The 26,112-nt window shown below is 42.8% G+C and overlaps 1 protein-coding gene and 1 long non-coding RNA gene across 2 annotated transcripts in view; both read right to left on the bottom strand.

Moving 5' to 3' along the window:
* Positions 1–26,112, bottom strand: part of LOC109439938 (TBC1 domain family member 22B) — a 323,763-nt gene that overhangs the window by 109,624 nt on the left and 188,027 nt on the right. The window lies entirely within an intron of this gene.
* The window catches only part of LOC109441477 (class I histocompatibility antigen, Gogo-B*0102 alpha chain), a 266,582-nt gene that overhangs the window by 117,125 nt on the left and 123,345 nt on the right, over positions 1–26,112 (bottom strand). The window lies entirely within an intron of this gene.

Genomic DNA, 26,112 nt, shown 5'->3' with positions numbered 1-26,112 from the left:
ATGTCCTATGACAGTCACACACCATTACATCAGCAGGATGAAAAGTGAGTCCTTATGTCCAGCCCACACTCAAGAGAGAAGGAATTACTCCACCTCTGGAAGGGAGGAGTGTCAAAGAATTTATATACATATAAAATTTACAATTAAATATTGTTTCAGGATTTTATAAAGCATAATCCTTTGATCATTTTCTTTAATGCCTTAAATTTTACTCTTAGAATGTAACTATTAAAAGTTTGAGACAGAGAAAGGAGATACAACAGTATTTGTAAGTTTTTATTGTAGATGCCTTTAATAACAATGTTTCCTACAATAAGTTGCAACGAAGTTGAGAACATACAGTAGCTGATCACACAGTTTAAAGACTGAGGGCCATAATGTTAATGCCTTTACAATAACTATCTTTGCTTTTTTTTAGAATTTTCAAATTTGTTTCATTAAGAATGTTAGAAATATTGGCTACAATGCCAATTTTCTTACTAAACATCATCTTCAAAAATATTTGCGTATATGAAATCGCTTTTCAAAATGTTGGAAAACTGTGAATCTCATGCCTCAGTCTATACACCTTGGTATCCTGACAATTGTGTTGTGATACAGTGGGCAGCGATGGTTAATGCCAATCTAAGAACAAAGTGTTCCCAAACTGGCTGTCCGGTTGGAATCCTAGAATAAATGTTACATCTTTCACTGTGTTTTTGAATGAGATTTGGTAGAAGCGATTTGGACACCAGTGTGATTCTAAAAAGCACTGTTGATATTGATGCTGGACGCTGAAGTTTTTTTGTTTTGTTTTTAATCTTTACTGGGGAATATTGGGAACAGTGTGTTTCTCCAGGGCCAATCAGCTCTAGGTCGTTCTCCTTCAATCTAGTGGAAGGTGCAGCTCAGCTCCAAGTCCAGTAGCTGTTTTCAATCTTAGTTGCAGGCGGCACAGCCCACCATCCCATGGTAGAGAGCTCGTGCTCTAACCAACTGAGCCATCTGGCCACCCCTGAAGATTTTTTCAAAGCAGCTCTGTTGTATCTTCCATTCACACTATTTAGATACATATAAAACTTACAATTAAGTATTGTTTCAGGATTTTATAAAGCATAATCCTTCTTTTATCTGATCATGAAGCCCAGCCCTTGCCTCAGGCCTTAGAGGGTACTGCTTCTGGGGGAGAAACTGTGAGGGATCCCTAAGACTAATGAGGACTGGGGTTCTTTGCCCGGCCAGGAATCCCAGTGTCTCAGACACGGGGTCACTTTGACTCTTCCATGTAGGGGTGAGAGTACTCAGAGGGGCTTCAGTTTGCGTAACTAACATTAGGAGGGGCGGTCTTAGGGCAGAATTTTCTCCTATAACTAAACTATTTTCATTCCTAACAATTGGAGAAGGTCCCTCCCAAGGAGAAGAGTTGGGCCTTCAGGGACTACAAGAAAGGAATGAATGAAATAATACCCGTCCCGCTATGGGAGCGCTCCCTCATTATAGAAGGTTTAAGCCCCTTCACTATAGGAGTTTTAAGTCCCCTCAGTATAGAAATTTTAAGTGTCCCTTTCCCTAGCTTCTTAGCTCCTTAGCCCCTGGTCTTAATCACTCTTCTAATCAGTTTCTAAATCCTAAACTAAGGATTGCTCCTGGCCTAAATCACAGAATGTGTCTCACCCCTGCTTAATAACTACTTAAAAGCCTGTGAGCTATAATCATTGCAGCCCAACATTCCCCCAAGCCATTCTAGACCTAACTCTTGGGTAAAGAAGGCCATACCAGAGCCTGAATGGGTTTTAACACTCCTCCAGTTAGGACTGGTTAGGTCTGTCTAGACCTAACCCTGGGCTTTGAGTCCCATCCCTGGAGCCAGTGCATTTGATTTATTAATTAATATCTGTCTCTCCTTATCTAGGGGCCGTTGGGATACAAATTATGTCCCAGGGAGGCTTCTAATACACCCCGACCAATGAAGAAAAGACCGCCTTTTTTATTATTTAAGAACAAATAGGGTGAGAGTTCTGTGAATCCCCATTAGGTAGGGGTGCACTACTCCCTTCTCGGCTTGAAGCAGATACAGAAGAAGAGACCTCCCATCCCTCAACTCCCCACAGAGATTTATGGGGATCACGTCTCTCAGGGAAAATAAAGCAGGTAGTTAGAGACAGGTAATGGGGTCTCTGCATTCCTGCACATCCAACACAACCTATAGGAAGCGCCACCTGGAGACCTCCCAAATTCTTCCCTTATCTGCCCTAAGCATTAGACACTGTGAGGAGACAGACAGACCATAAATTAGACCGGTCCTGTGCAGTAAAGGGCTATAGCGACCTCCATGTCACCCTGGCCGCATTATACCATTATTATATTATCATACAGAGGCCCAGACATTAATATCATTATAACAGACTGAACTCTGGGAAGGGACATGCGCAGTCTAAGAGGGTGAGGTAATGGCCCCTTGTCAATCACAGGTGTCAATCAAGCAGTCTGGCTCCCAGGGAGGAACAGCCCATCCCAGAGAATAAGATAAAACCCCAAGGCTCCCGTGAGCTGCTGCCTCTTGAGCCTTGAGCCCCCCCTTGAGCCCTGCCTTTGCGCGGCAGCTGCAAACCCTTTGGGGTGTATTTTTTCTCCGAATAATGCCACCTGGAGCCCTGAGCCTTGAGCCGCTTTTCTCAGTGCTCGGCCCACTCCTAACTCTTTGGAGTGACTATCTGTTCTCATAAACTTTCCTCTCATCGCTTCACCTCTGTGTCTCGTTCAATTCTGTGCTCGAGACGCCAAGAACCTGGACACCGTCTCAAGGAGGGCACATCCTTTGGTAACACAGTGGCAAGTTTCCCATTTCTCGTCCCCAAGGCCCGGGTTCCATCCCCGGTGTGAGAGCCAAGCCCGGGCGTCTCCCAGAGAAGGGCCCCCCTCTCTGGTAACATAATGTGCATCTTGAAACTCTGGGAGCGGGATCACAGACTTAACTTTGATGGGCCTTGATGACCTTCGTGGACAGGCCACTAAGGGGGGCCGTGCAGCAGTGCGAATGTGGGTATGAAGGCTTCGGTCACTGTGATCTTGGGCTCGCTCCCCTGAACCCGGGCTCACTCCCCTGAAACCGAGCTCGCTCTACTACACTCAGTTCTAGTTTTGGTGGAAGCTCAGGGTCACTCTTGGAGTAAGACGGAAAATCTCATGGGCGCACACGCTCAGCAGTGTCAGGAACCTACTCGTCCTCTTCACCCACGGTCACAGCCACTCCCCAGAGCTTACAGAGGAGCAGGTTAGCTTCTCCAGGAGGCACCCCCACCCCACCGCTGCCCACCACTGCGGAACCACTCGGCCTGTACAAAGGTCCTGTATGCTGTTTTCCTAAGTGCCCACAATTTGGCACAGCAGCTCATGTTCTTCTAAACATACACTGAGTTTCTGACTTTTGGAGGTGTTTTCTTTCTCCCTCCCAGCAGCTCCTCTTGTTTGGTTGTTACAAGGTGGCACACTGACCCAGGGGCCTGCCACACTCACAGAACTCCCCCAGATTTCCTGTCCTGGGTTTGACATGGGGAAGTCTCCCCCAAAGTCTCACGCCCACACCTGCCTCAATGGTGCTCTCTACCCGGGTGTCAGGAAGAAGAACATGTTCTCCAGGGACCTAACTCTGCGGCTTTCCCAGTCCCGCTTAACGTTCCAGGCTCAGCCCCGGCCGGAGGGCAGAAGCTGGCAAGTGCACTCCCGTTGCTATGATTTTGTTATTTAACAATGGACTGTACATCCCTGGGACGCGGCTGGCTTTGGGGTGGGACCAAGGCATCCCTCCTCATCCCATCTCCAAAGAGCTGGCAGTACAGGTCAAGGCCCAGACATTACAGGGCCAGGCTTCAGGGCTGGCTGTTGATGTGACAAAGGAAGGGGGTCCAAGTTTCCCTGATGTAGAATCAAGCCCAACCCCCTTCCCACTGTCTTCACCAGCGCTCTCCCCTCAGCTCCTGACACTCCAGCCACCCTGCCTTCCCTCTGCCTCCTCCCTTCCCCAGCACCTCAACCTCTCACCCCTGCAGGGCCTTTGCTCTGGCCTTTCCTCTGCCAGGAAAACCCTTTGGTAGACCTCTGGGTGGCTGGCTGCAGTGGCCTCTCCTCTACCTCCCCATCAGGGAGAAGAACCTAGCGCAGGACAGGCCCCGGGTAAGTGCTGAGAAGGGCCTTCTCTCCGTGTAGCCTTACATCAGAGCAGGGACAGCTGTTACATGTGCGGCCAATTTCCCTGCAGAGTCCCTTTTGCTTCAGAGATTAAGAACTCAATAGAAGAAATTAAGAACGAAATAACCAGCTTAGGTAGTAGAGTTGACCAGATGGAGGAAAAAATCAGTGACATCAAAGATAGAAACCTGCAAATGACACAGATGGAAGAAGAAAGAGACTTGAGACTTAAAAGAAATGAAAGAACTCTACAAGAACTTTCTGACTCCATCAGAAAGAGCAATATAAGAATAATGGGGAATACCAGAAGGAGAAGAAAGAGAGAAGGGAACAGAGAATATATTCAAGCAAATTGTCGAAGAGAACTTCCCAAACTTGTGGACAGAACTGGATCCTCGAAACCAAGAAGCAAATAGACCACCTAATTACCTCAATCCCAACAGGCCGTCTCCAAGGCACATTGTATTGAAGCTGTCTAAAATCAACGACAAAGAAAGAATCCTCAAGGCAGCCAGGGAAAAGAGGACGGTAACCTACAAAGGAAAGCCCATTAGATTATCATCAGACATTTCAGCAGAAACACTACAAGCCAGGAGGGAGTGGAACCAAATATTCAAACTATTGAAAGAGAGAAATCATGAGCCAAGAATAATATATCCAGCAAAGATATCCTTTAGATATGAAGGAGGAATAAAGACCTTTCCAGACATACAGAAGCTGAGGGGATTTTCTAATACATGACCTGCACTGCAAGAAATACTAAAGGAGGCTATTCGGCCACCATCAACAGGGACAATTTGTGGCACTCAATACATAAAAAGGGGGAGAGTAAAGGCCTGAACTGGAATATGGGAATGGAGAAAGAAAGCATGTGGAAGGAAATGGAATAGTCTAAATATCAAACTTTCTTTTACATAAACTTAATTGTAACCACTCAAAAAAAAAAAAAAAAAAAATCCAGAACTGAAATATATACTGTAATAAAAGAAGAAACAGAAGGAAACATCATAAAATATGACCACACAGAAATAATAGACAACACAAAAAGGCAAAGAAACAATGGAGACACAGCCTTACCAGAAAACTAAACATAGAATGACAGGAAATCCTCACATATCAATAATCAATGGACTGTAAATGTAAATGGACTAAACTCACCAATAAAAAGGCACAGAGTAGCAGATTGGATCAAAGAATTAAACCCAACCATATGCTGTCTCCAAGAGACACATCTCAGCTACAAGGACAAGCGTAGACTCAAAGTGAAAGGGTGGAAATTGACACACCAAGCAAATGGTCCCCAGAGAAAATCAGGGGTAGCCATAATGATATCAGATGAAACAGACTTCAAGGTGAAAAAGATAACAAGAGGTAAACTTGGACATTTCATAATGGTGAAGGGGACTATACAACAAGAAGACATAACAGTCATCAATATTTATGCCCCCAATCAGGGAGCACCGAAATATACCAAGCAACTACTAACAGAATTAAAGGGAGAAATTGACCAAAACACAATTATACTAGGGGACTTAAATACATCATTGACAGCTATGGATAGATCATCCAAACAGAAAATAAATAACAAAATAGCAGCCCTAGTTCAACGTATTCAAATCCATTAATGTGATACACCACATAAACAAAACAAAGGACAAAAATCATGTGATTATATCAATTGATGCGGAAAAAGCATTTGACAAGATACAACACCCATCTATGATTAAAACACTTAATATAATAGGTGTAGAAGGAAAAATACCTTAACATAATAAAGCCCATATATGACAAACCCTCAGCTAATCTCATAATTAATGGTGAAAAACTGAAGCCCTTTGTGCTACATTCAGAAACACGACAGGGCTGTCCCCTATCACCTCTGCTTTTCAACATAGTGTTGGAAGTCCTTGCCAGACCATTCAGGCAAGAGAAAGAAACAAAAGGCATCCAAAAAAAAAAAAAAAAATAGCAGCCCTAAATGACACATTAGATGAAATGGACATAACTGACGTTTATAGAGCACTTCATCCTAAAACATCAGACTATACATTCTTTTCTAGTGTACACGGAACATTCTCAAGGATAGACCATATATTGGGACATAAGATCAGCCTCATCAAATTTAAGAAGATTGAAATCATACCAAGCATATTCTCTGATCACAAGGCTTTGAAATTAAATATCAACTGCAAAAAGAAAGCAGGAAAAAACACAAACACATGGAGATTAAACAACATACTTTCAAAGAACAACTGGGTCAAAGAAGAAGTTAGAGGAGAGATCAAAAGATACATAGAAACAAATGACAATGAAAATACATCCTACCAAAATTTTTGGGATGCAGCAAAGCAGTTTTAAGAGGGAAATTTATCTCATTACAGGCCTATTTCAAGAAACAAGAAAACTCCCAAATAAATAACCTCATGTTCCACCTTAAAGAACTAGAAAAAGAAGAACAAGTGAAACCCAAGGTCAGCAGGAGAAAGGAAATAACAAAAATTAGAGCAGAACTAAATGAAATAGAGAACAAAAAGACAATAGAAAAAATTAATGTGACAAAGAGCTGGTTCTTTGAGAAGATTAACAAAATTGACAAACTCTTGGCTAGACTCACTAAGATAAAAAGAGAGAAGACACTGATTAACAAAATCAGAAATGAAAAAGGGGAAGTTTTCACGGACACCACAGAAATACAAAGGATCATCCAAGAATACTATGAAGGACTATATGCCACCAAATTCAATAACCTAGAAGAAATGGACAAGTTCTTAGAAACATACAGCCTTCCAAGGCTGAACCATGAAGAACTGGAAAATCTAAACAGACCGATCACCAGTAACGAAATTGAATCAGTCATCCAAAACCTTCCCAAAAGCAAAAGTCCGGGACCAGATGGCTTCACTAGTGAATTCTACCAAACCTTCAAAGAGGATCTAATACCAATCCTGCTCAAACTCTTCCAAAAAATTGAAGAAGAGACAGTACTCCCTAACTCATTTTATGAGGCCAACATTACCCTGATACCAAAACCTGGTAAGGACAGCACAAAAAAAGAAAACTACAGACCAATATCTCTGATGAATACCGATGCAAAAATCCTAAGTAAAATTCTAGCAAATCGAATCCAACAATGCATTAAAAAGATTATTCATCACGACCAAGTGGGGTTCATCCCCGGGGCACAAGGATTGTTTAACATCTGCAAATCCACCAACGTGATACATCACATGAACAAAATAAAGGACAAAAATCATATGATTATATCAATTGATGCAGAAAAAGCATTTGACAAGATTCAACATCCATTTATGATTAAAACACTTAATAAAATAGGTATAGAAGGAAAATACCTTAACATAATAAAGGCCATATATGACAAGCCCTCTGCTAATCTCATAATTAATGGTGAAAAACTGAAGCCCTTTGCTCTACGTTCAGGAACATGACAGGGCTGTCCCCTATCACCTCTGCTTTTCAACATAGTGTTGGAAGTCCTCGCCAGAGCAATCAGGCAAGAGAAAGAAATAAAAGGCATCCAAATTGGGAATGAAGAAGTTAAATTGTCACTCTTTGCAGATGACATGATGTTATACATAGAAAACCCTAACGACACCACCAAAAAGCTATTAGAAACAATCAATGAATATAGTAAAGTTGCCCGCTACAAAATCAATGTACAAAAGTCCATTGCATTCCTATATACTAACAATGAAATCTAAGAAAAAAAATTTAAAAAAACACACAATTCCTTTTGCAATTGCAGCAAAAAGAATAAAATACCTAGGAATAAACTTAACCAAGGATGTGAAAGACCTATATGCTGAAAACTACAAGAGATTTTTAAAAGAAATTGAAGAAAACACAAAGAAATGGAAAAACATTCTGTGCTCATGGATTGGAAGAATCAACAGTTAAAATGGTCATATTACCCAAAGCAATATACAGATTTAATGCAATCCCCATCAAAATCCCAATGACATTTTTAAAAGAAATAGAACAAAAAATCATCATCATTAGCCAAAGCAATCTTAAGAAAAAAGAATAATGGAGGTATCACACTCCCTGACTTTGGCTTGTACTACAGGGCTACAATAATCAAAACAGCATGGTACTGGCAGAAAAACAGACACATAGACCAATGGAATAGAATTGAGAACCCAGAAATAAAACCACATAAATATGGACAGATAATTTTTGACAAAGAAGCTAAAAACATACAATGGAGGAAAGACAGCCTCTTCAATAAATGGTGCGGGGAGAATTGGATAACCACGTGCAAAAGATGAAACTGGACTGCTATTTGTCACCATGTACCAAAATTAATTCAAAAAGGAGCAAAGACTTAAGCATAAGACCTGACACAATAAACTGCATAGAAGAAAAACATAGGTACTAAACTTATGGACCTTGGGTTCAAAGAGCGTTTTATGAATCTGACTCCAAAGGCAATGGAAGTAAAAGCTAAAATAAACTAATGGGACTATATGAAACTTAAAAGCTTCTGCACAGCAAAAGAAACCATCGACAAAATAAAGAGGCCTCCAACTGAATGGGAGAAGATTTTTGCAAACAGTTCCTCCGATAAGGGGCTAATATCTAGAATATACAGGGAACTCATACAACTCAACAACAAAAAAACAAACAACCCAATTGAAAAATGGGCAGAGGACTTGAAGAGACATTTCTCCAAAGAGGACATACAAATGGCAAATAGACATATGAAAAAATGCTCAACATCACTAATTATCAGAGAAATGCAAATAAAAACAACAATGAGATATCACTTCACCCCAGTCAGAATGGCTATCATCAACAAGACAAATAGTAACAAATGTTGGAGAGGCTGTGGAGAAAAAGGAACCCTCATACACTGTTGGTGGGAATGCAGACTGGTGCAGCCGCTGTGGAAGGCAGTGTGGAGGTTCCTCAAAAAATTACAAATAGAACTACCATATGACCCAGCAATCCCTCTCCTGGGTATCTACCGAAAAATCTGAAAACATTTATCCATAAAGACACATGTGCTCCAATGTTCATTGCAGCTTTATTTATGGTGGCCAAGACATGGAAACAACCAAAATGTCTTTCAATAGATGAATGGATAAAGAAGTTGTGGTATATATACACAGTGGAATACTATTCGGCAGTAAGAAAAGATGAAATAGGACCATTTGTGACAACATCGATGGATCCTGAGATTATAAAGCTAAGCGAAGTAAGTCAGACAGAAAAAGCAGAGAACCATATGATTTCACTGATATGTGCTATATAAACCAAAAACAACAAAAGAACAAGACAAACAAATGAGAAACAAAAATTCATAGACACAGACAATAGTTTAGTGGTTATCAGAGGGTAAGGGTGGAGGGGGGTGGTAGATGAGGGTAAGGGGGATCAACTATATGGTGATGGAGGAGAACTGACTCTGGGGAATACACAATGTGATTTATAGATGATGTAATCCAGAATTGTACACCTGAAATCTATGTAACTTTACTAGCAATTGACACCCCAATAAACTTTAATTTAAAAAAACTAAAACATACAAACAAACAAACAAACAAACAAAAATATTGTCTGGAACAATGATTGAGTGCCCACCTAGTTCCTGATTTTAAAGGGACCACTTGTGATGTTTCTTATTAATATTAGCGCTTCCTGTAGGCTTTTGATAGATTCACTTTAATAAAGAAATGTCCTTCTATTCCTAATTTGCCAGGAACTTGCAACAATCTACTGAGATGCCTATATTTACATGTTATTGCTATCCATTGCATCGTTTGCCCTATCCTTAGTTTATGTTCTTGTATTTAGCTTCATTACCTCCACATTGCTTGAATTTATTCTTTTATTATTTTCCTAACTAATTCAGTTGGAATATTACTTCATTAAAATTTGGTTTTTCTATATATTTATTATAAACATTATGGCTATTAAATTTCCTTAATATAGAAATAGCCCACATGTTTTATATTAATATTTTCCTTCTCATTTAGTTACAATTATTCAACCCATGAACTATTTAAAAATTGTCTTAGAAATTTAAAGACATGTAATCTTAGGTTTTCTTTCTTTCTTTGACTTTTAATTTTGATTAAGGAAAATTTCAGATATATAGTAAGAAGAAAAACAGTGAACCCCTATATGCCTATTACTGAGTTTAAACTGATGATTCATGCTGAATAATATTTTATTCTTCTTATGCCCAACTATTTCCTCCCCGCAACCCATAGATTGTTTTAAAGCAAAAGCATGCCTCCTATCTTCTAATATGTAAAAGCTTCAGTCAATATCTTTAAAAGATAAAGATATGTTTCTTTAAACATAAAAATAATACATTATCACACCAAAAAATTAGCAATAATCACCAAACATTATTAAATATTCCATCACTATTCAAATTTCTCTGATTTTATATTTTTACAATTGATTTGTTCAATTCAGGATAAAAACAAGGTTCACCCTTTCTATCAGTAATATATTCATCAGATGTATTTATTCTATAGGTCTACCTGTCTCTAAAGAAAAATAAAATACAGTATTTGTTGAAGAAACTGGGTATTTTGTTTTGTAAAATTTCCCATATTATAGATTTTGCAAATTGCAAGTCTGAGTTGCTTGTTTTCTATATTTTATATTTCCTGTACACTTTTAAATAGGTCAAATTCAGGTTCAATTAAAAAAAATACTTCATATTCATAGATGATACCATATATACATCATAGAGTATCACATGAAATGTGGTTCTTACTAACTCTCACTCAGTAATGTTAGCATTCGTCAGTGATCTGGGTCTTGCCAGCCCCTTATTTTCAAACAAAATTTCCAACAGTCTTTCACATAAAGGTATTGGCAGCCATTGAAGATCATTGCCTCAGTTTACTATTCCATTAGGGGTTATAAACCGGTGATAATCTTAATTTTATTAGTCCTTCTGTATTTATTTTCTGAAATTCTTCTCTAGAGAATAATATTTCTCAGTAACAATTAGGTTGTTATAATTTGTAGATCCAGTAAGAAAGCTAAATAAATATTGATGCTTTTGCTTTGTTTAGCAGTTGTCAGAATAATCAATTGGTTTGCTAGCAAATCCAAACGTATAGAGTTTCACACAATTTTTTCATTTGTTATTTTCAAGAACACGTAAGACTTTAATATATTTTTTGCCTTTCATTCTATAGTAGTTTATTCTTTTTAATGTTTAAATTAGCCCATATTTTGCTAGTGATAGAGTCTTCGATACGGCTCATGTGTCCTTCTAATACAACCCCATAGTTTTGCTTTTTGCCTTTATTCAACAAAATATTCCAAGCTCATCTTGCATGGTTTCTATCCCAGATGTAAAATGATATATTTCTGCTGTCAGCTTCCCTTTAGTGGAAAATGGCATTTACAGTATACAATCTGAGTACTGAGGGGTGTTCATTTTTTATTGGATAGTTACTTTTTCTAGGCCTATTTAGAGAAAATACTTGTAAGCTTATAAGTATTAACAACTCAAATTCAAAATTACAGTGCTTTTACTAAGTTCTTTCATTACGTTTCTCTTACATCTACATTTGTGGGTCCCAATAACTTTAACAGAAATACTCTCTCATTTTATCCACATAAAATTTATATTTATATTTCAAACATACTGTATCACATTATTCTTAAAAACTGCATTTTTATATATTTGTATATAATTATACATAATATGTAAAATTTCAAAACAGTGATTCTAATATCGCTACAATTATTTAGAACAGCTTAATGTACATATGCATTTTTCACATTAAGATATATTCTACTGCGCATATTGAATATACTGCTGTATTTTAAATGCATTTGAAATAATTCACTTCTATAAAATTAAACATAATATATAGTTCCAACAGTCAGGTCAATTCTGACTCTGGTTCTGTTGGTTGTTTTTTCTTTTGACAATGGGTAATTTTTTCATGTGGTTTGGTGAGTGTCATAATTTTTTTCCTCCACAAGCTGTAGCAAATCTCGGCTTTCTATCAGTGCAGACTTTTTTGGTAAAAGAAGGCTTTCTGCCCTTCCCACACCTCCTGTTGGCCTTTCCACCCCCCCCAACCCCCATAGCTTATGCTCTAAACATGTGGTTAGATGTCAGTCATATGGCTACTTTCAGCTGCAATTGTGTCTGAGAAGTGTAGTATTTACTCTAAAGAGCTAAAAAAAAATAGGATTTTATTATTAAGAAAGAAGGGGGAAATGAATATTGGAGTAGTCAGGTACCTCTCCCTAAAAAAAACGAAAACAAACAAAAAAACAAAGCTTCGTTGGGCACATATGAACATAATACAAAATAACTGTACTTCATTTTAGTTTTTATAAAATCTTTCAAGTAATTGTTACTTAATTATTCAACAACCCTGTGGAGCAAAAAGACAGTCCTCTACGGCTAGTTTTGTTTGGGACACACTTTACAAACCTCCGGCTGAAACATTCTATGAGCTGCCTAAGATAATACTATTTTTAAAGGTAGAATTACGTAATCTTTCGCTAGAGATACATGTAAGGAAAACTAAATTGGGTTTCATAAAAGCTGAGATTTTTCTGATTTTTCCCTTGTAATAGTTATATGACCTTATGCCTCCCTGAGCCTCAATACTTGCAGTTAGAAATAAGCATTAGCGTTCTTGAAACTTTGAATTGCAAATGAGAAAACACAAGAAAAATGCTGTGACAAATAAGGAATGGTGAAGAATAATATGCAATAGGATGGTAAGGTACATCATCTGTGATAAGTTATTAAAATAAGTAATATATGTGAAATACGGTACACCCATTGCCTAGAGTGTTGTTGACAATTGATAAATATTTGTTTAAAAAAATCAAAAGTGTGAATATTTGTAATAGGTATGGTACTTTGTTTTCACTAATGCACTTTTCTGTTTGTATTTTCATGTACATGAACTAGTTAGCCTCGGGTATCCAGTTGTCCCAGGGTTTTGGGTAGATACTATTAAATTAAACAGGAGGCCATTAGACTGAGGTGGCTCTAATGCCTTGTTAACCTATATAAATGGAAACCTCAGCTAGAGTCAATTCCTATAAATGCCTCAAGATTTAGCAATCAAGACTTGAGAACAACCAATCACAAAGAGCCAGTTAGGCTACCCCAATAAGGCTTAAGCTATCGCCAAATAATTTCCTTTCTTTGTTTCCATCTGCTTTACAAAAGCCTTTCCCTTATCTCCTGCGGGTGGAGCGCTCCTAACCGTTTTTAGTTTGATACTGCCCAATTTAAATCAGTGTTTGTCCAAATAACCTATTCAAAATTTCAATATACCTTAAGTTTCTCTTTAACAGTGTCGTGCGGGGAAGCCTGCGGGGTCTCTGCTCCCGCTCCCCACACAAGAACGCAGGATATGGTGAGGCCAAAAAGGAACACCCACGGAGCCACAGGTAGGGGAGTCATACCACTACGGTCTCACTGGAGGCTGGGTTCACTGGACATGCGACCTGCTGTCCCTTTTGTCTGCAACCCACCGACGACTCTCTTTCACTCTCCTCTACCCTCCTCCGCTCTCCTCCGTAGCCGCAGCAGTTATATTAGCGGCTAATTGGCTAACTGGCTACAGCTGACGGCCAATCAGCCACAGCTGACGGCCATCTACTACCCGAGCCAGCACTCCTCCACGTGAGGCCGAGAGCCTGTAAACTACTTTCTGGGGCTCTGTCCCCACACTCCACCCCTACAGGTTCTCACCTCACAATCTAGGTGACAAGCGTCTTCCGCGAGGGTCCCTATGCCATATTGGCCTACTGACACCTACGGACGAAAAGAAACGGTAGTCTTAGGAACCAACAATGGCAAATCCCTTCCATCTGGGAGGATACATGCCAGCTTCTTGTCCTGGGAAAGGAGGGTTGCTGCCACTGGCACCTTTCCCGGTTTGTGGTACCAGACCTTTATGGCAGTGCTTGGGGTCCCTTGCATAGTTTCAACATGTAACAGAACAGGGGACCCCATAATAGGCCATAGTGAGAGCACATAGTTTCCTCGCAAAATCATCCCGGTATCGGGACCTCTGTATACTACAGTCACTTGAGGTGGCCACTCAGCCACCACCCCTGGCGTCACTTGCAAATCATGAGTCAAACCGGCCCCCCATGGGGCTATCAGACCCAACCACCGACAGTGGGGCTTTTGACCTGCCAGGGCCAAGTCCATTGCTGCCATTCCCCTGCTTTCAAGCATGTGGGTGCTGGCAGCAAATGTTCCATTTCTGCCGTAGCCTGGCTTTAACAGAGTCTCACTGGTGGTAACTTGTAATTGAATGGGAGCGGCCGTTCGATGTAGCAGAGCTTCTACTGGCGCGGGCCCTCCCTTCCGTGGTCTCTCATTCAGGACTCTCAGGACGTCCCATAGGCGCGAGGCCCAGTCACGCATCGTAGGAGGGTGTTTTGACACCCGGAGACCTTGCTTCAAAAGACCATTATAACGTTCAATCATGCCAGCTGCTTGCGGATTGTACGGGGTGTGAAACAACCATTGCACATCCATCCTGGCAGCCCAGCGCTGCACTTCTTGCCCCGTAAAATGGGTACCCCTGTCACTTTCAATGACTTGGGGGCACCCATAGAGGGCGCACAGCCGTGTAAGGGCGACCACTGTATGCCACTGATCCGCAGCCGGACAGGGCCAAGCAAACATGAACCCCGTAGCAGTGTCCACTGCTGTAAATGCATATATCGCATTGCGGGCCTTAGGCAGGGGTCCAATGTAATCCACTTGCCAGCAAGTAGGGGCACCCTCCCTCGAGTGATCTGCTGTGTCTCCCAGGGGAGCCTCCGCCTTTGGGGGCTGTCCTGGGCACAGACGGCACAGTCATAGCAGGCATCTGCTATCTCCTGCCATTTCAAAGGCAGACCCCAGCGTCTGCTCACCTGCCACATGGTTCGGCTTCCAGCGTACTGTAATTTCCTATGCAGCCAGTGGGCCACATCAGTGGCAGGAGCCCGTTCTAACCATTGGACACTTGCTAGGGCATCTGCTTCATCATTACCTGGGGACACTAAGGGGGAGTGACCTGTGACATGCATTAAGGTCACCTCCTTTCTCTGCCCTAGGTCCCAGAGGTCCTGCCACATGGCTTGACCCCACAGTGGACGGTGTCCCACCAACCAGTTTTGGTGTTTCCATGTAGGGAGCCACAACGTTAGGCCCCGGAACACCGCCCAGCTGTCAGTGCAAATAACTAGGGGCCCAGGCTCGTGGCTGATCACCATCCACACAGCCCGTAATTCAGCCCACTGGCTACTCTGGCCCGTCCCAGTATCAAACCAAATGGTGTCTGTTTTGGGCTGCACACCAATAGCCGTCCAAACAGCTGCAGCCCCTCGGCTAGAACCATCGGTAAACCAGGCATCCTCAGGTACTGGGGACTGTCCTTCTTTGTAGGGCGAGGGCTCCAAGTCCTCCCCTCTAGGCAGAGCACTTGGCTCAGCCTGGGCTACAAGCTCCACAGGCCCCAGGACCTGTTGTAGCTCTGTGCTCAAAGGGCTTGAACTAAGGGTGCTACGTTGCTCCAAGTAGGCACCCCACTTGGCGAGGGTGGTGGTCTGTGCCACCCCCGTTTTGGGTCCCTGGGTCCACGTACGGACCCACCCCTGGACAGGATACGTTGTTCTAACCAACACGCGTGCCGTTCCTGTGATGGCTTCTGTGGCCACTAGGGCTGCATACACAGCAGCCAGCTGTTTCTCTATTAGAGAGTAGCGGACCTCCGCTCCTTTCCATAATTGGGACCAAAATCCCACTGGCAACCGGAGGCGCTCCTGCCGTTGCCAGAGGCCCCATCCATACCCCTCTTGGGTTACATGAACATCAAGTTCAAATGGGCGGCCGGGGTCCACTACTTGCAGAGCCTGTGCCTGCTGCACTGCCCGTTTTGTGGCAATGAAGGCTTGCTCTATAGCCTCTGTCCAATCCCATGAGGCCCCCTTTTTTATCATATTGTACAAGGGCCTTGCCATTTGTGCTAAATGGGGTACAAATGCCTGCCAATATCCTAGCAGACCCAAATACGTCTGCAGTTGGGAGACCTTGGTCGGCCGGGGAAAGGCTTGTATTTTGTCAATGATTGCCTCAGGTATAACCTTTGTCTTACCCGACCACACAACACCCAAAAACTTGACGGATAAGCCAGGGCCTTGGACCTTTTCCTCATTCACCGCCCAGCCACGTGACTTCAGGTGGTGGAGAAGAGAGGAGCTGCTTGCTCTAAATCAGAAAGAGAATCTGAGGTTAACAGAATGTCATCAACATAATGAAACAAGGCCACAGAGGATGGGTGATCCCACTGTGCCAAATCCTGGGCCACAAGCCCGTGGCAGATAGTGGGGCTGTGCAAGTATCCTTGCGGAAGGACTTGAAAAGTCCACTGACACCCATCCCAAGTAAAAGCAAACTGCTCTTGACAGCTCGGTGCAATGTCAATGGAGAAAAAAGCATTGGCCAAGTCCACTACATAGTGATATGTCCCCAGGCGGACAGTCAGGCGATCCATTAAATCATGAATTGAAGGCACTGCAGCGTGCAAGGGTGGCGTCACCTTATTTAACTCCCTATAGTCCACAGTCATTCGCCAGGTCCCATCTGGCTTCTTGACAGGCCATACTGGGGAGTTAAAGGGACTGTGCGTTGGCCTCACAATATGTGCCTTCTCCAATTCCAATATTGTACGACCGATCTCCTCCTGTCCTCCTGGCAGGCGGTACTGTCGCACTGTAACCACGCGCCAGGGCTGTGGCAACGCTTGAGGAGGGTGGTGAGCATGCCTGCGTGTCACCACTTTCACCACCCAGATCCGGAGATGGAACTCTCCTACCGACGTCTGTAAGCTGAGGCCATGTAGCACGTCCACCCCTAGAATATATTCCGAAACGGGGGAGACATAAACCTTGTAGGTACGAGGAGGGAGCCTTCCTATACCCAGTGGTAAGGAAACGGCTTTCACAGTCACAGTTATTCCCCCGTAGCCATCAATGCAGACTGCTGGTCCAGGGAACAGTTCTGGGTTCCCATAAACAAGACTGCAGTCAGCACCAGTGTCAACTAGAGCCAAAACCCTCTGCACATTAGAAGGGGACCAATGTATGGACAGTTTCACGAGGGGCCTCTGGTCCCTGCTCATCCCCTCTGACCGGGTACCTTGGCCCCACCCCTAATCAAGCTGAAAGGAGTCGACCTCAAGCGGCTGCATGAAGTCCTGGAGGGACATGGGTCATGCTTTCCCAGACTTCTCCTTTAGGCTTCTCCAGAATTGCTGTTCCAGACGCAACTGTTTCCAAAGTTCAAGCAGGAGTGCATTGGGTTGTTGGTCTATTTTCTTCCTATCGACCCCTGCTGCCACGAGATCACGCCACATCTGTGCGTGTTACTCTCTGAGGCCCATGACCTCGCCCCTTTACCTTTGGTTTGGGCTTCCAGGTCTCAACTGTGCGGACCTCCTGTCTTAACTTCCTTCGCCGCCGGCTTTCAACATCCCCTAGGGTGGCCATGGCAGTTGTAACTTCATGGATCCGCCGCCCTACATACGGTGTAAGAATAGCAACCAAGGATCCAAAAGCACTGCAGGTGCAGTATCCAAAACCAGATCTCTCATGCTGGCAGTAAAATCTCGTCATCTGGGCCCTGCATGTTGAGGTTAAAAATAGCATGTCTCATACCCATTTCACGGATTATTTGCGTAAGTTCTGTATATGACTGCCATTGACTCACAGTGTCTGGCAGCTCGCCAGCCTGTCCCCATACTGTGCGTACCGCAGCAGTGAGCCACTCCATTAGAGAGTGGTTGCCTTGGTTGTTGGCCAACCTATGGCAGTTTTGTAACCTTTGTCGCAGGGACGGATGCACTGTCACGAAGGCTAGCTATTCTATCTCGCCTGGGGAGCAGAGAATGTTGTCTGCTCCCTCATCCCATAAACGTAACAGCCAAGCTGAGACTGGCTCTCCAGGGCGCTGTCTGTACCGCCTCCCCAGCTCCTGCAACTCAGTGGGAGTGTATGGGGTGTAGGTCGTGAACTCAGTCACAGCTGGGTTGCCGGCAGCAACGCCCCCGGGGCCCAAAGGTTGCTCATGTTTTACCCTTTGCTTCAAGATTGGCCGGGCTTGGGGGTTGGGAGCTACATTGTCTCCACTTGCTTCCTCCGCCTCTGCCTCAGAGTCTCCACTGTGGGGCCCCTGTTCTAACAGGCGGACCCGGGCTTCCAGCGCTTCCAACCGGGACACCTGGTCAGGCCACTTCATTAAGCACATTTTCCGTGTTGAGACTCAAGGCCTTGAGGAACATCCAGCCCACATGGCCGGCTGTAGCCTTCTCCTCCTCTGGCAATCGCTCAGCTAGAACCTGCAGGGCCCTCTCCATGCTGGCCGGAGAGCCGTCCATGTCCTCCCACCCCTCCTTGGGGGTCCAACCCTTGAGAACAGTGGCCACCGGGCACCACACACTGTGTGGGGGCCATACATCCTCCTGCCCAGAGTCAGACGCCATTCCTACCTGGTCGGAATCTTGCTCACCGTGGCAGGTGTCTGAGTAGGTGGAGGCCTCGATGTAAGATGTCCACAGCCCTCGGAGCCTACAGCAGCAGCCCACCAAAAAGCCGGTAATGCCTGCTGTGGCCAACAGGGCAGCACGCCATCCGGAGGCTCGAGAGGACCACCAATTCACTGAGGGGTCACGTCTCTCCCAGGCAGACTGTGCTCCCCCTCTCTGGCGCGGCTCCTCATGGGCTTCCTGAGACTGCGTTTTCACACGCACAAACTGTTCCACCATCCTTTGGAGAGTTTTGGCCGGCGCCACACCCTGCTCGCTGCGCCATTTGTCGGGCGGGGAAGCCTGCGGGGTCTCTGCTCCCGCTCCCCATACAAGAACGCAGGATATGGTGAGGCCAAAAGGAACACTGTGGGGACAGAGCCCCAGAAAGTAGTTTACAGGCTCTCGGCTTCACGTGGAAGAGTGGTGGCTCGGGTAGTAGATGGCCGTCAGCTGTGGCTGGTTGGCCGTCAGCTGTAACCAGTTAGCCACTGGCCACTAATATAACTGCTGCGGCTACGGAGGAGAGCCAAGGAGAGAGAAGGAAGAGAAGGGAGAAGAATGGGGGCTAGCAAGAAGATGGCGGCTGGGCTGGCAAGCGTGGATGGCGGTTTGCGGACAGTGTGGATCCAGCCCCCAGTGAGAGTATAGTGCCGCCAGAGAGAACACAGTGGTATGACTCCCCTACCTATGGCTCCGTGGGTGTTCCTTTTTGGCCTCACCATGTCCTGCGTTCTTGTATGGGGAGCGGGAGCAGAGACCCCGCAGGCTTCCCCACACGACAAACACCCACGGAGCCATAGGTAGGGGAGTCATACCACTACGGTCTCACTGGAGGCTGGGTTCACTGGACGTGCGACCTGCTGTCCCTTTTGTCTGCAACCCACCGACGACTCTCTTTCACTCTCCTCTAACCTCCTCCGCTCTCCTCCGTAGCCGCAGCAGTTATATTAGCGGCTAATTGGCTAACTGGCTACAGCTGACGGCCAACTAGCCACAGCTGACGGCCATCTACTACCCGAGCCAGCACCCCTCCACGTGAAGCCGAGAGCCTGTAAACTACTTTCTGGGGCTCTGCCCCCACAAACAGTGTGGACATTTAGTTTGCTAAGATAAACTGGAAAGAAAATAAAAAGAAACTTAAAATTTAGCTTCTAATTTAAAAATAGTAAGTTGAAAAACAAATGACAGGATTTCTCAGGAAGAATTCTACATATTTCTTTATTTCTTATTTTACATATTGATAGCGAGCCTAGCCCACTAATCCAGAGTTTCTCCCATAGAAGGGTTAGGATATGACTTCCTCTGAGGACTGTCAGCCAGTAAAGCTTATTATGCTAAGATGGAAAGGCTCTTGTTTAAAGAACGTAAAAAGCTTGAAACTCTCACCTTCCAGCTGAAAGGGACTGTGGGGAAATATGTCCAGATATATGTCCAGATCTTCTCAGACCAAGGTCCCACATGACAAACTATACCAGTTAAAACTAGAGCAGTGGTTCTTAAAGTATGGCCGCTCTGCCAATATTTTATTATTCACAGCTTAGAAGAAAATAGGCAGAATATTCTACGTTTCTAATGAAGTGGGACACAAATAACTGAAATCTCTTGGAGGAGTATGTCAAAGGTGGTTACTTCTATAGGGAAAAGTGGCCTACAGCTGAGGGCTGCAAGATGGGACGCCTGTACCGGGACTGGGTACTACAATCGGGTTTTAGGGATTAAGCAAAGCAGGCAGAAATCACACAGGCCTCGTAATGCATTGAATTGTGTCCTCCAAAAGTCCATGTCCATTCAGAACCTCAAATGTGGCCTTATTTGGAAATTGGGTGGATGTAGATATAAATAGTTAAGATTGAGTCATAGTGTTAGGATGGGCCCTAACTTCAATGACCGGTATCTTTATAAGACAGCCAAGTGAAGAGACATTAAGAGAATTAGGTTATGTACAGGTAAAAAGTACTCTCAAAAGACTGACAGACCTAGATTTTCAAGATAGAGAGGAATGACATCTCATCAGAAGCAGTCATGTTCTACTAAATTAAAACCAGAAACTAAATATCAAATATTATGTATAAACAGTGTTAACATATAAGTACATAGAATCATTGAATGAGAAGTAAGAGTAAAAGGAACAACATCCTACGTGTTTTGGAGCCATTTTACCATTCCTAGGACAAAATAAAATCCAGTTATTTTTGAAGTATTATATAAAATATGGCTGAATAATTTTACTTGCAATGGCTTCCATTTCTAAAGACCAGCACATTAAATTATGAAACCTGAAACAAACGGATTTGTACCATATGGATTTAATTTCTTTTCAAGCTTTACAGCCTTCTTCATACTTTAAATGAATATTTTTTCTGAAAAACATTTTATGGCTTTACTTAATAAAAATCCTTATACTGGTTTCCCGTTCCTCATTCCATCCTCTGTTCCCAAGCAATAATTCTACAAGACCCAAATCAAATAAAACACTCTGTTATTCCTGACGACGTTCACTACATGTGATTTCTTTCTTCTGAATTCTTACATCTTTTGGTTATGTGTCTTTATCACCAGTATATGAAAGCTTATGTAATAGTGATAGTTTTCATTATATATATATTTGTTTATAAAAACAAACTGTCTAGGCAGGAACATGGTTTATATGTCTTTGTTCCCCTTCTCTTCACCTCATAATACCTAGAACAATGCATTTACTTGTGTGAATGGGCTCCTGATTGTTTAAAATGGCCAGAACTTACTCAGGGAGGTTTACTCAATTTCACATACCATAGCCATTAAGAACCTGAATAGATAAACCTGTCAAACCAAAACTAAACATAAACAGAGTAGACATTGATTATTGAGTCTGACAAATAGACGATAGGAAAGAGGAAACATTTTAGGAGAGTCCAAAGATGTTGGAATTGTTTTCTATTAATTTTTACCTATTTCCAAACAGAATTATCCTCAGATTTGCAGCAAGAGTCAGTATAAGAATAATTAAGAATTAGTGTAACTAGATACTGAAATTTAAGAAACTTTGCCAAAGATAATAGTGTCTTATGCTTTTCTACCAAATTAAATACTACCTGTACTTCTGGCCTTCATTTCTGATTAAATACTGTAAGCTGTAGGTCTGCCGCGCCCTCCCTGAATGTACTAACTTTCAGTTGCTATTCTTAGGTTTTCAACTGATCAGTAACTGCCCTACAAAGACCCTTTACTAACCCTTCAGACACCTGTGAGAGAGGCCTCTGAATTTTCTTTTTCATCCTTACTCCTAAGTAAGGCTGTTTCAGTGTAGCCGTTTGCAAATATGGGTAAGAATTTTTCATAGTACTTTCAAAAACAATCACCAGCCAAGGAATGAATTACCTGTGATACCCCGCCCTTATAAAGTGTGTTTTCATGAGAAATGATGCATATATATATATTGTCATGCAGGGTCTCTGCTCCCGCTCCCCACATAAGAACGCAGGATATGGTGAGGCCAAAAAGGAACACCCACGGAGCCACAGATAGGGGAGTCATACCACTATAGTCTCGCTGGGGGCTGGGTTGGAGACACAGGAAGCAGGAGCCGCATGATCCACAACCCACCATCAGCTTTTCTGCCAACCAATCTCTCCTGCTAACTGCAATCCGCATCTGTCTGCAATCCATGCTTGGTAGCTTAGCCACAGCAGTTATATTAGTGGCTAACGGCTAACCGGTAGCAGCTGATGGCCAACTAATCACAGCTGATGGCCATCTAATACCCGTGCCAGCACTTTTCCACGAGAGGCTGAGAGTCTGAAAACTGCTCTCTGGGACTCTGTCCCCATACAATGTTTATCATAAATAAAACATGATTCAGGGTGAATTGTTTTAAAACTTGAACTGTGTTTTCCCAAGATGAATTAGACTTTGTGTACTTTATTATCTTTCTAGCTTTACGTCCCTTTCATGTGGCTGATATAGGTTACTGGTGGCTTCATTTCATAACCTCAATATAAGATATTATAACGCCAAGAAAAATCAGTTTAAAAGACCACCTTATTTTTATCAGTTTTTGAGCACATTTTGTAATATTTCATTCTACTGGCTCCAAAAACTGTGGAAGAAACTTATTGTGTTTCTCAAGAAAAAAAAAAGAAAAAAAAAAGAAAATATATCTAAACAATACTGTGGGGGCAGAGCCCCAGAAAGTAGTTTCCAGGCTCTCGGCCTCACATAGACAGGTGCTGGCTCAGGTAGTAAATGGCCAACTGTGATTGCATGGCCATCAGCTGTGGCTAGTTGGCCGTCAGCTGTAACCAGTGAGCCATTGGCCACTAATATAACTGCTGTGGCTACGCTAGCAGAGAAGAGAGAAAGAATGGGGGCTAGCAAGAAGATGGCGGCTAGGCTGGCAAGCGTGGATGGCGGTTTGCGGACAGTGTGGATCCAGCCTCCAGTGAGAGTATAGTGCCGCCAGAGAGAATATAGTGGTATGACTCCCCTACCTATGGCTCCATGGGTGTTCCTTTTTGGCCTCACCATATCCTGCGTTCTTGTATGGGGAGCGGGAGCAGAGATCCCGCAGGCCGTCCCGCATGACAAATACATTTTGTTTTTTTAATGAGAAAAGCCAGAAGATGTATCTCAAACCCAGAAAAAAAAAATTGTTTTTTTAAAGGGCAATGTTAATCTGAAAAACATTTTCCAGGTTTTACAGCCCTTAATGAAGTAACCGACTAGGGAGTCTCTTCATACATACAATCAAATAAACCTGTGGTCACAGGAGAATTCCCTGTGATAGAAATGCCTTTGGAAAAATTGCAAGACTCTCTACCTTTCCTCTTCCCCATTCTATCCAAATCTGTATGGCATTACGCCATATCTGCATCAAAAGATAAAAGGAAATATTGTTATATATAAACATTTTATATGTTTCTAAGGTACGCTCTGTGAGCTATGTAAGGGAATGATAAGGGATTGTATTAGCTAAATATTGTGTACAACTTAGAAGCCAAGACAGTGACCAGACAATACTTCATCTGTCTACTCAGGAATGCAGAGCACATAAAAGATAAATGGGAATAACCCAAAAACACTGAGGAAAGTGAGACTCCTACATTGGGGGAGGACCCAACAACTAGAATGAATAAACTAGGTAACTTTTTATCAAATCATATATCAGGTTTATTCCAATTTGAGAAAAATACCTTCAGCAAACAAAGAGAATAGCTTCACATCCAATTTCTACGTAAAATCCTGCAGGGGGAACCGTTCTCTGACCAACTGCTCATGAAAGTTTTACTCTCAGACTTACTCTATCAAGAGCAAAGAGCTCCTGTCCTTAGGGCCAAACATGTTAATAAAGATAATAAGCCCGTCTCTCCCCTCATGTCCATTTTATTTTACAACACAGAGGTTATGTATGGTAGGGAGTAATTTAAACATTCCTTTAAGAACACTGCCTTCCTTTCCTATTTTCTATACAGAGTTGTCAAGCAGGGTGGCATGTGGGGTCTCAGGTCCTGCTCCCCACCTAAGAACACAGGACATGGTGAGGCCAAAAAGGAACACCCACGGAGCCATAGATAGCGGAGTCATACCTCTATATTCTTGCTGGCGGCTGGGTTGGAGACACAGGAAGTAGGAGTCACATGATCTGCAACCTGCTGTCCACTTCTCTCTGCCAACCAACCACACTTGTTAGCTACAATCCGCTGTGCTAACTGCAATCTGCTCTTGCTAGCTCAGCCACCATCTTCTTGCTGGCCCCCATTTGCTGCTAGCGTAACCACGACAGTTATATTAGTGGCCAATAGCTCACTGGTTACAGCTGATGGCCATCCAATCACAGTTGGTGGCCATTTACTACCTGAGCCAGCACCTTTCCATGTGAGGCCGAGAGCCTGGAAAGTGCACTCCTGGCTCTGTCCCCAAAAGAGTAATCTTTGGGATAAAACTATTAGTCACACAGGAAATCAGAAATACATTAATTGAGGTTGTTAAATGGAAGCCAAGCACGAAAATCATGAATAAAATGAAAACTATTCTCTGTTTTCACACTCGGGCTCACAGAGAATGTACATTGCTTCACAGAGCATACTTACTCCATAATTTCCTTAAAGAGCTCTAGCAAATCTTTGCATATTTAAAGTCCCATTTCCTGGCCTTTCACAGCACACCAAGTAACTGTTGAATTAATCACCATAGACTTTTTTGTTAAAGAAACATCCCTGCAGCCAATAGATAGTTTTTCAAAAGCCATATCCTCTATTTCAATTAAACATGAAACGTTTAAACATGATACGTGGTCATAAAGCAAGTTTATCCCAGCCTACTTCAAAGGACAAACAATGTTAAGAAAAAAAGAAAAGGAAACATTCCACTCCCTTTTGCTAGTAGATCTAGATGAAGGTTCTCCAAACATCTTGGGACTTAATGATGACCATTGAGAAGACTCATCATCTCTAATTTTCTTCTGGTTATCAAGTAAAACAACAAAGCCATAAATGGCCTGATGTGTGAGAATAAAGTGTTTCTAGCTCCTCTCGTTTGCCGGCTGGTGTGTTTGATGGAAGAGAACGATCTCACTGGCATATGTTTTATTCAGTCTTATTTCTAAATAAAAGAACTTTAACACACTGAAAACTGTTACATTGATTCATCAGGAGGCCATTAGGATGAGGAGGCCTGAATGCCTGCGCAGCTTATGGAAGGAACCAGAGCAACGCAAGCTTATATAAAATCGAGACCTAAGGAAAACCAATCACAACAGGCAGCTAGGCTTTAAGGCTGTAGCCAATCAATAATTTCCTTGCTTTGCATCCACCTGTCTCCAGAAAAGTCTCTCCCAGAGATCCTATTGGTGAAGCATTCTTAGCCACTTCCCTGGTTGGTGTTGCCCAGTTGGAATTGAGTATTGAGTTTTGCTCAAATAAACTCTTAAAATTAATATGCCTCAATTTATCTTTTAACAAAAGTAAACAAGGGTTGTAAAGAAAAATATACTGATTTCTGGTTTTAGTCATGTGTGTGTGTTTTAAGAATTTTACCATTAACATCAATTACTGAATAATATTGGAATACATCAGTGCTTCCATGGGACTGTGACAGCGGCAAAGCTTGCTTGCCTTGGCCCTTTCCTAACTCATACAACTGACCCTAATGGTCCGCTGGGGCTTCTGCTGCTTCTCCTGAGTGCCTCTTGTGATGTGCTAGTTGATGCTTCTGCTCTTTCTTTGTAGCTGGGTTCTTGAGGGCCAAATATCTTGTCTCTGGGTAGGTTCGTTTCCAGGTATTGCTTCTGAAACCTTAATTCTAATTTGGATCTTCGGTTTGTAAAATCACTGCCCAAATTTCTGATTATAATCTAAGGAAGCAGGTAGAAACAAAGTAAACAGATGTTGCATAATTGTTAATTATACAAAAT

This window comes from Rhinolophus sinicus, linkage group LG05 (assembly GCF_036562045.2).
Source record: "Rhinolophus sinicus isolate RSC01 linkage group LG05, ASM3656204v1, whole genome shotgun sequence".
NCBI lineage: Eukaryota > Metazoa > Chordata > Mammalia > Chiroptera > Rhinolophidae > Rhinolophus > Rhinolophus sinicus.
This window is presented reverse-complemented; position numbering and strand designations above follow the sequence as displayed.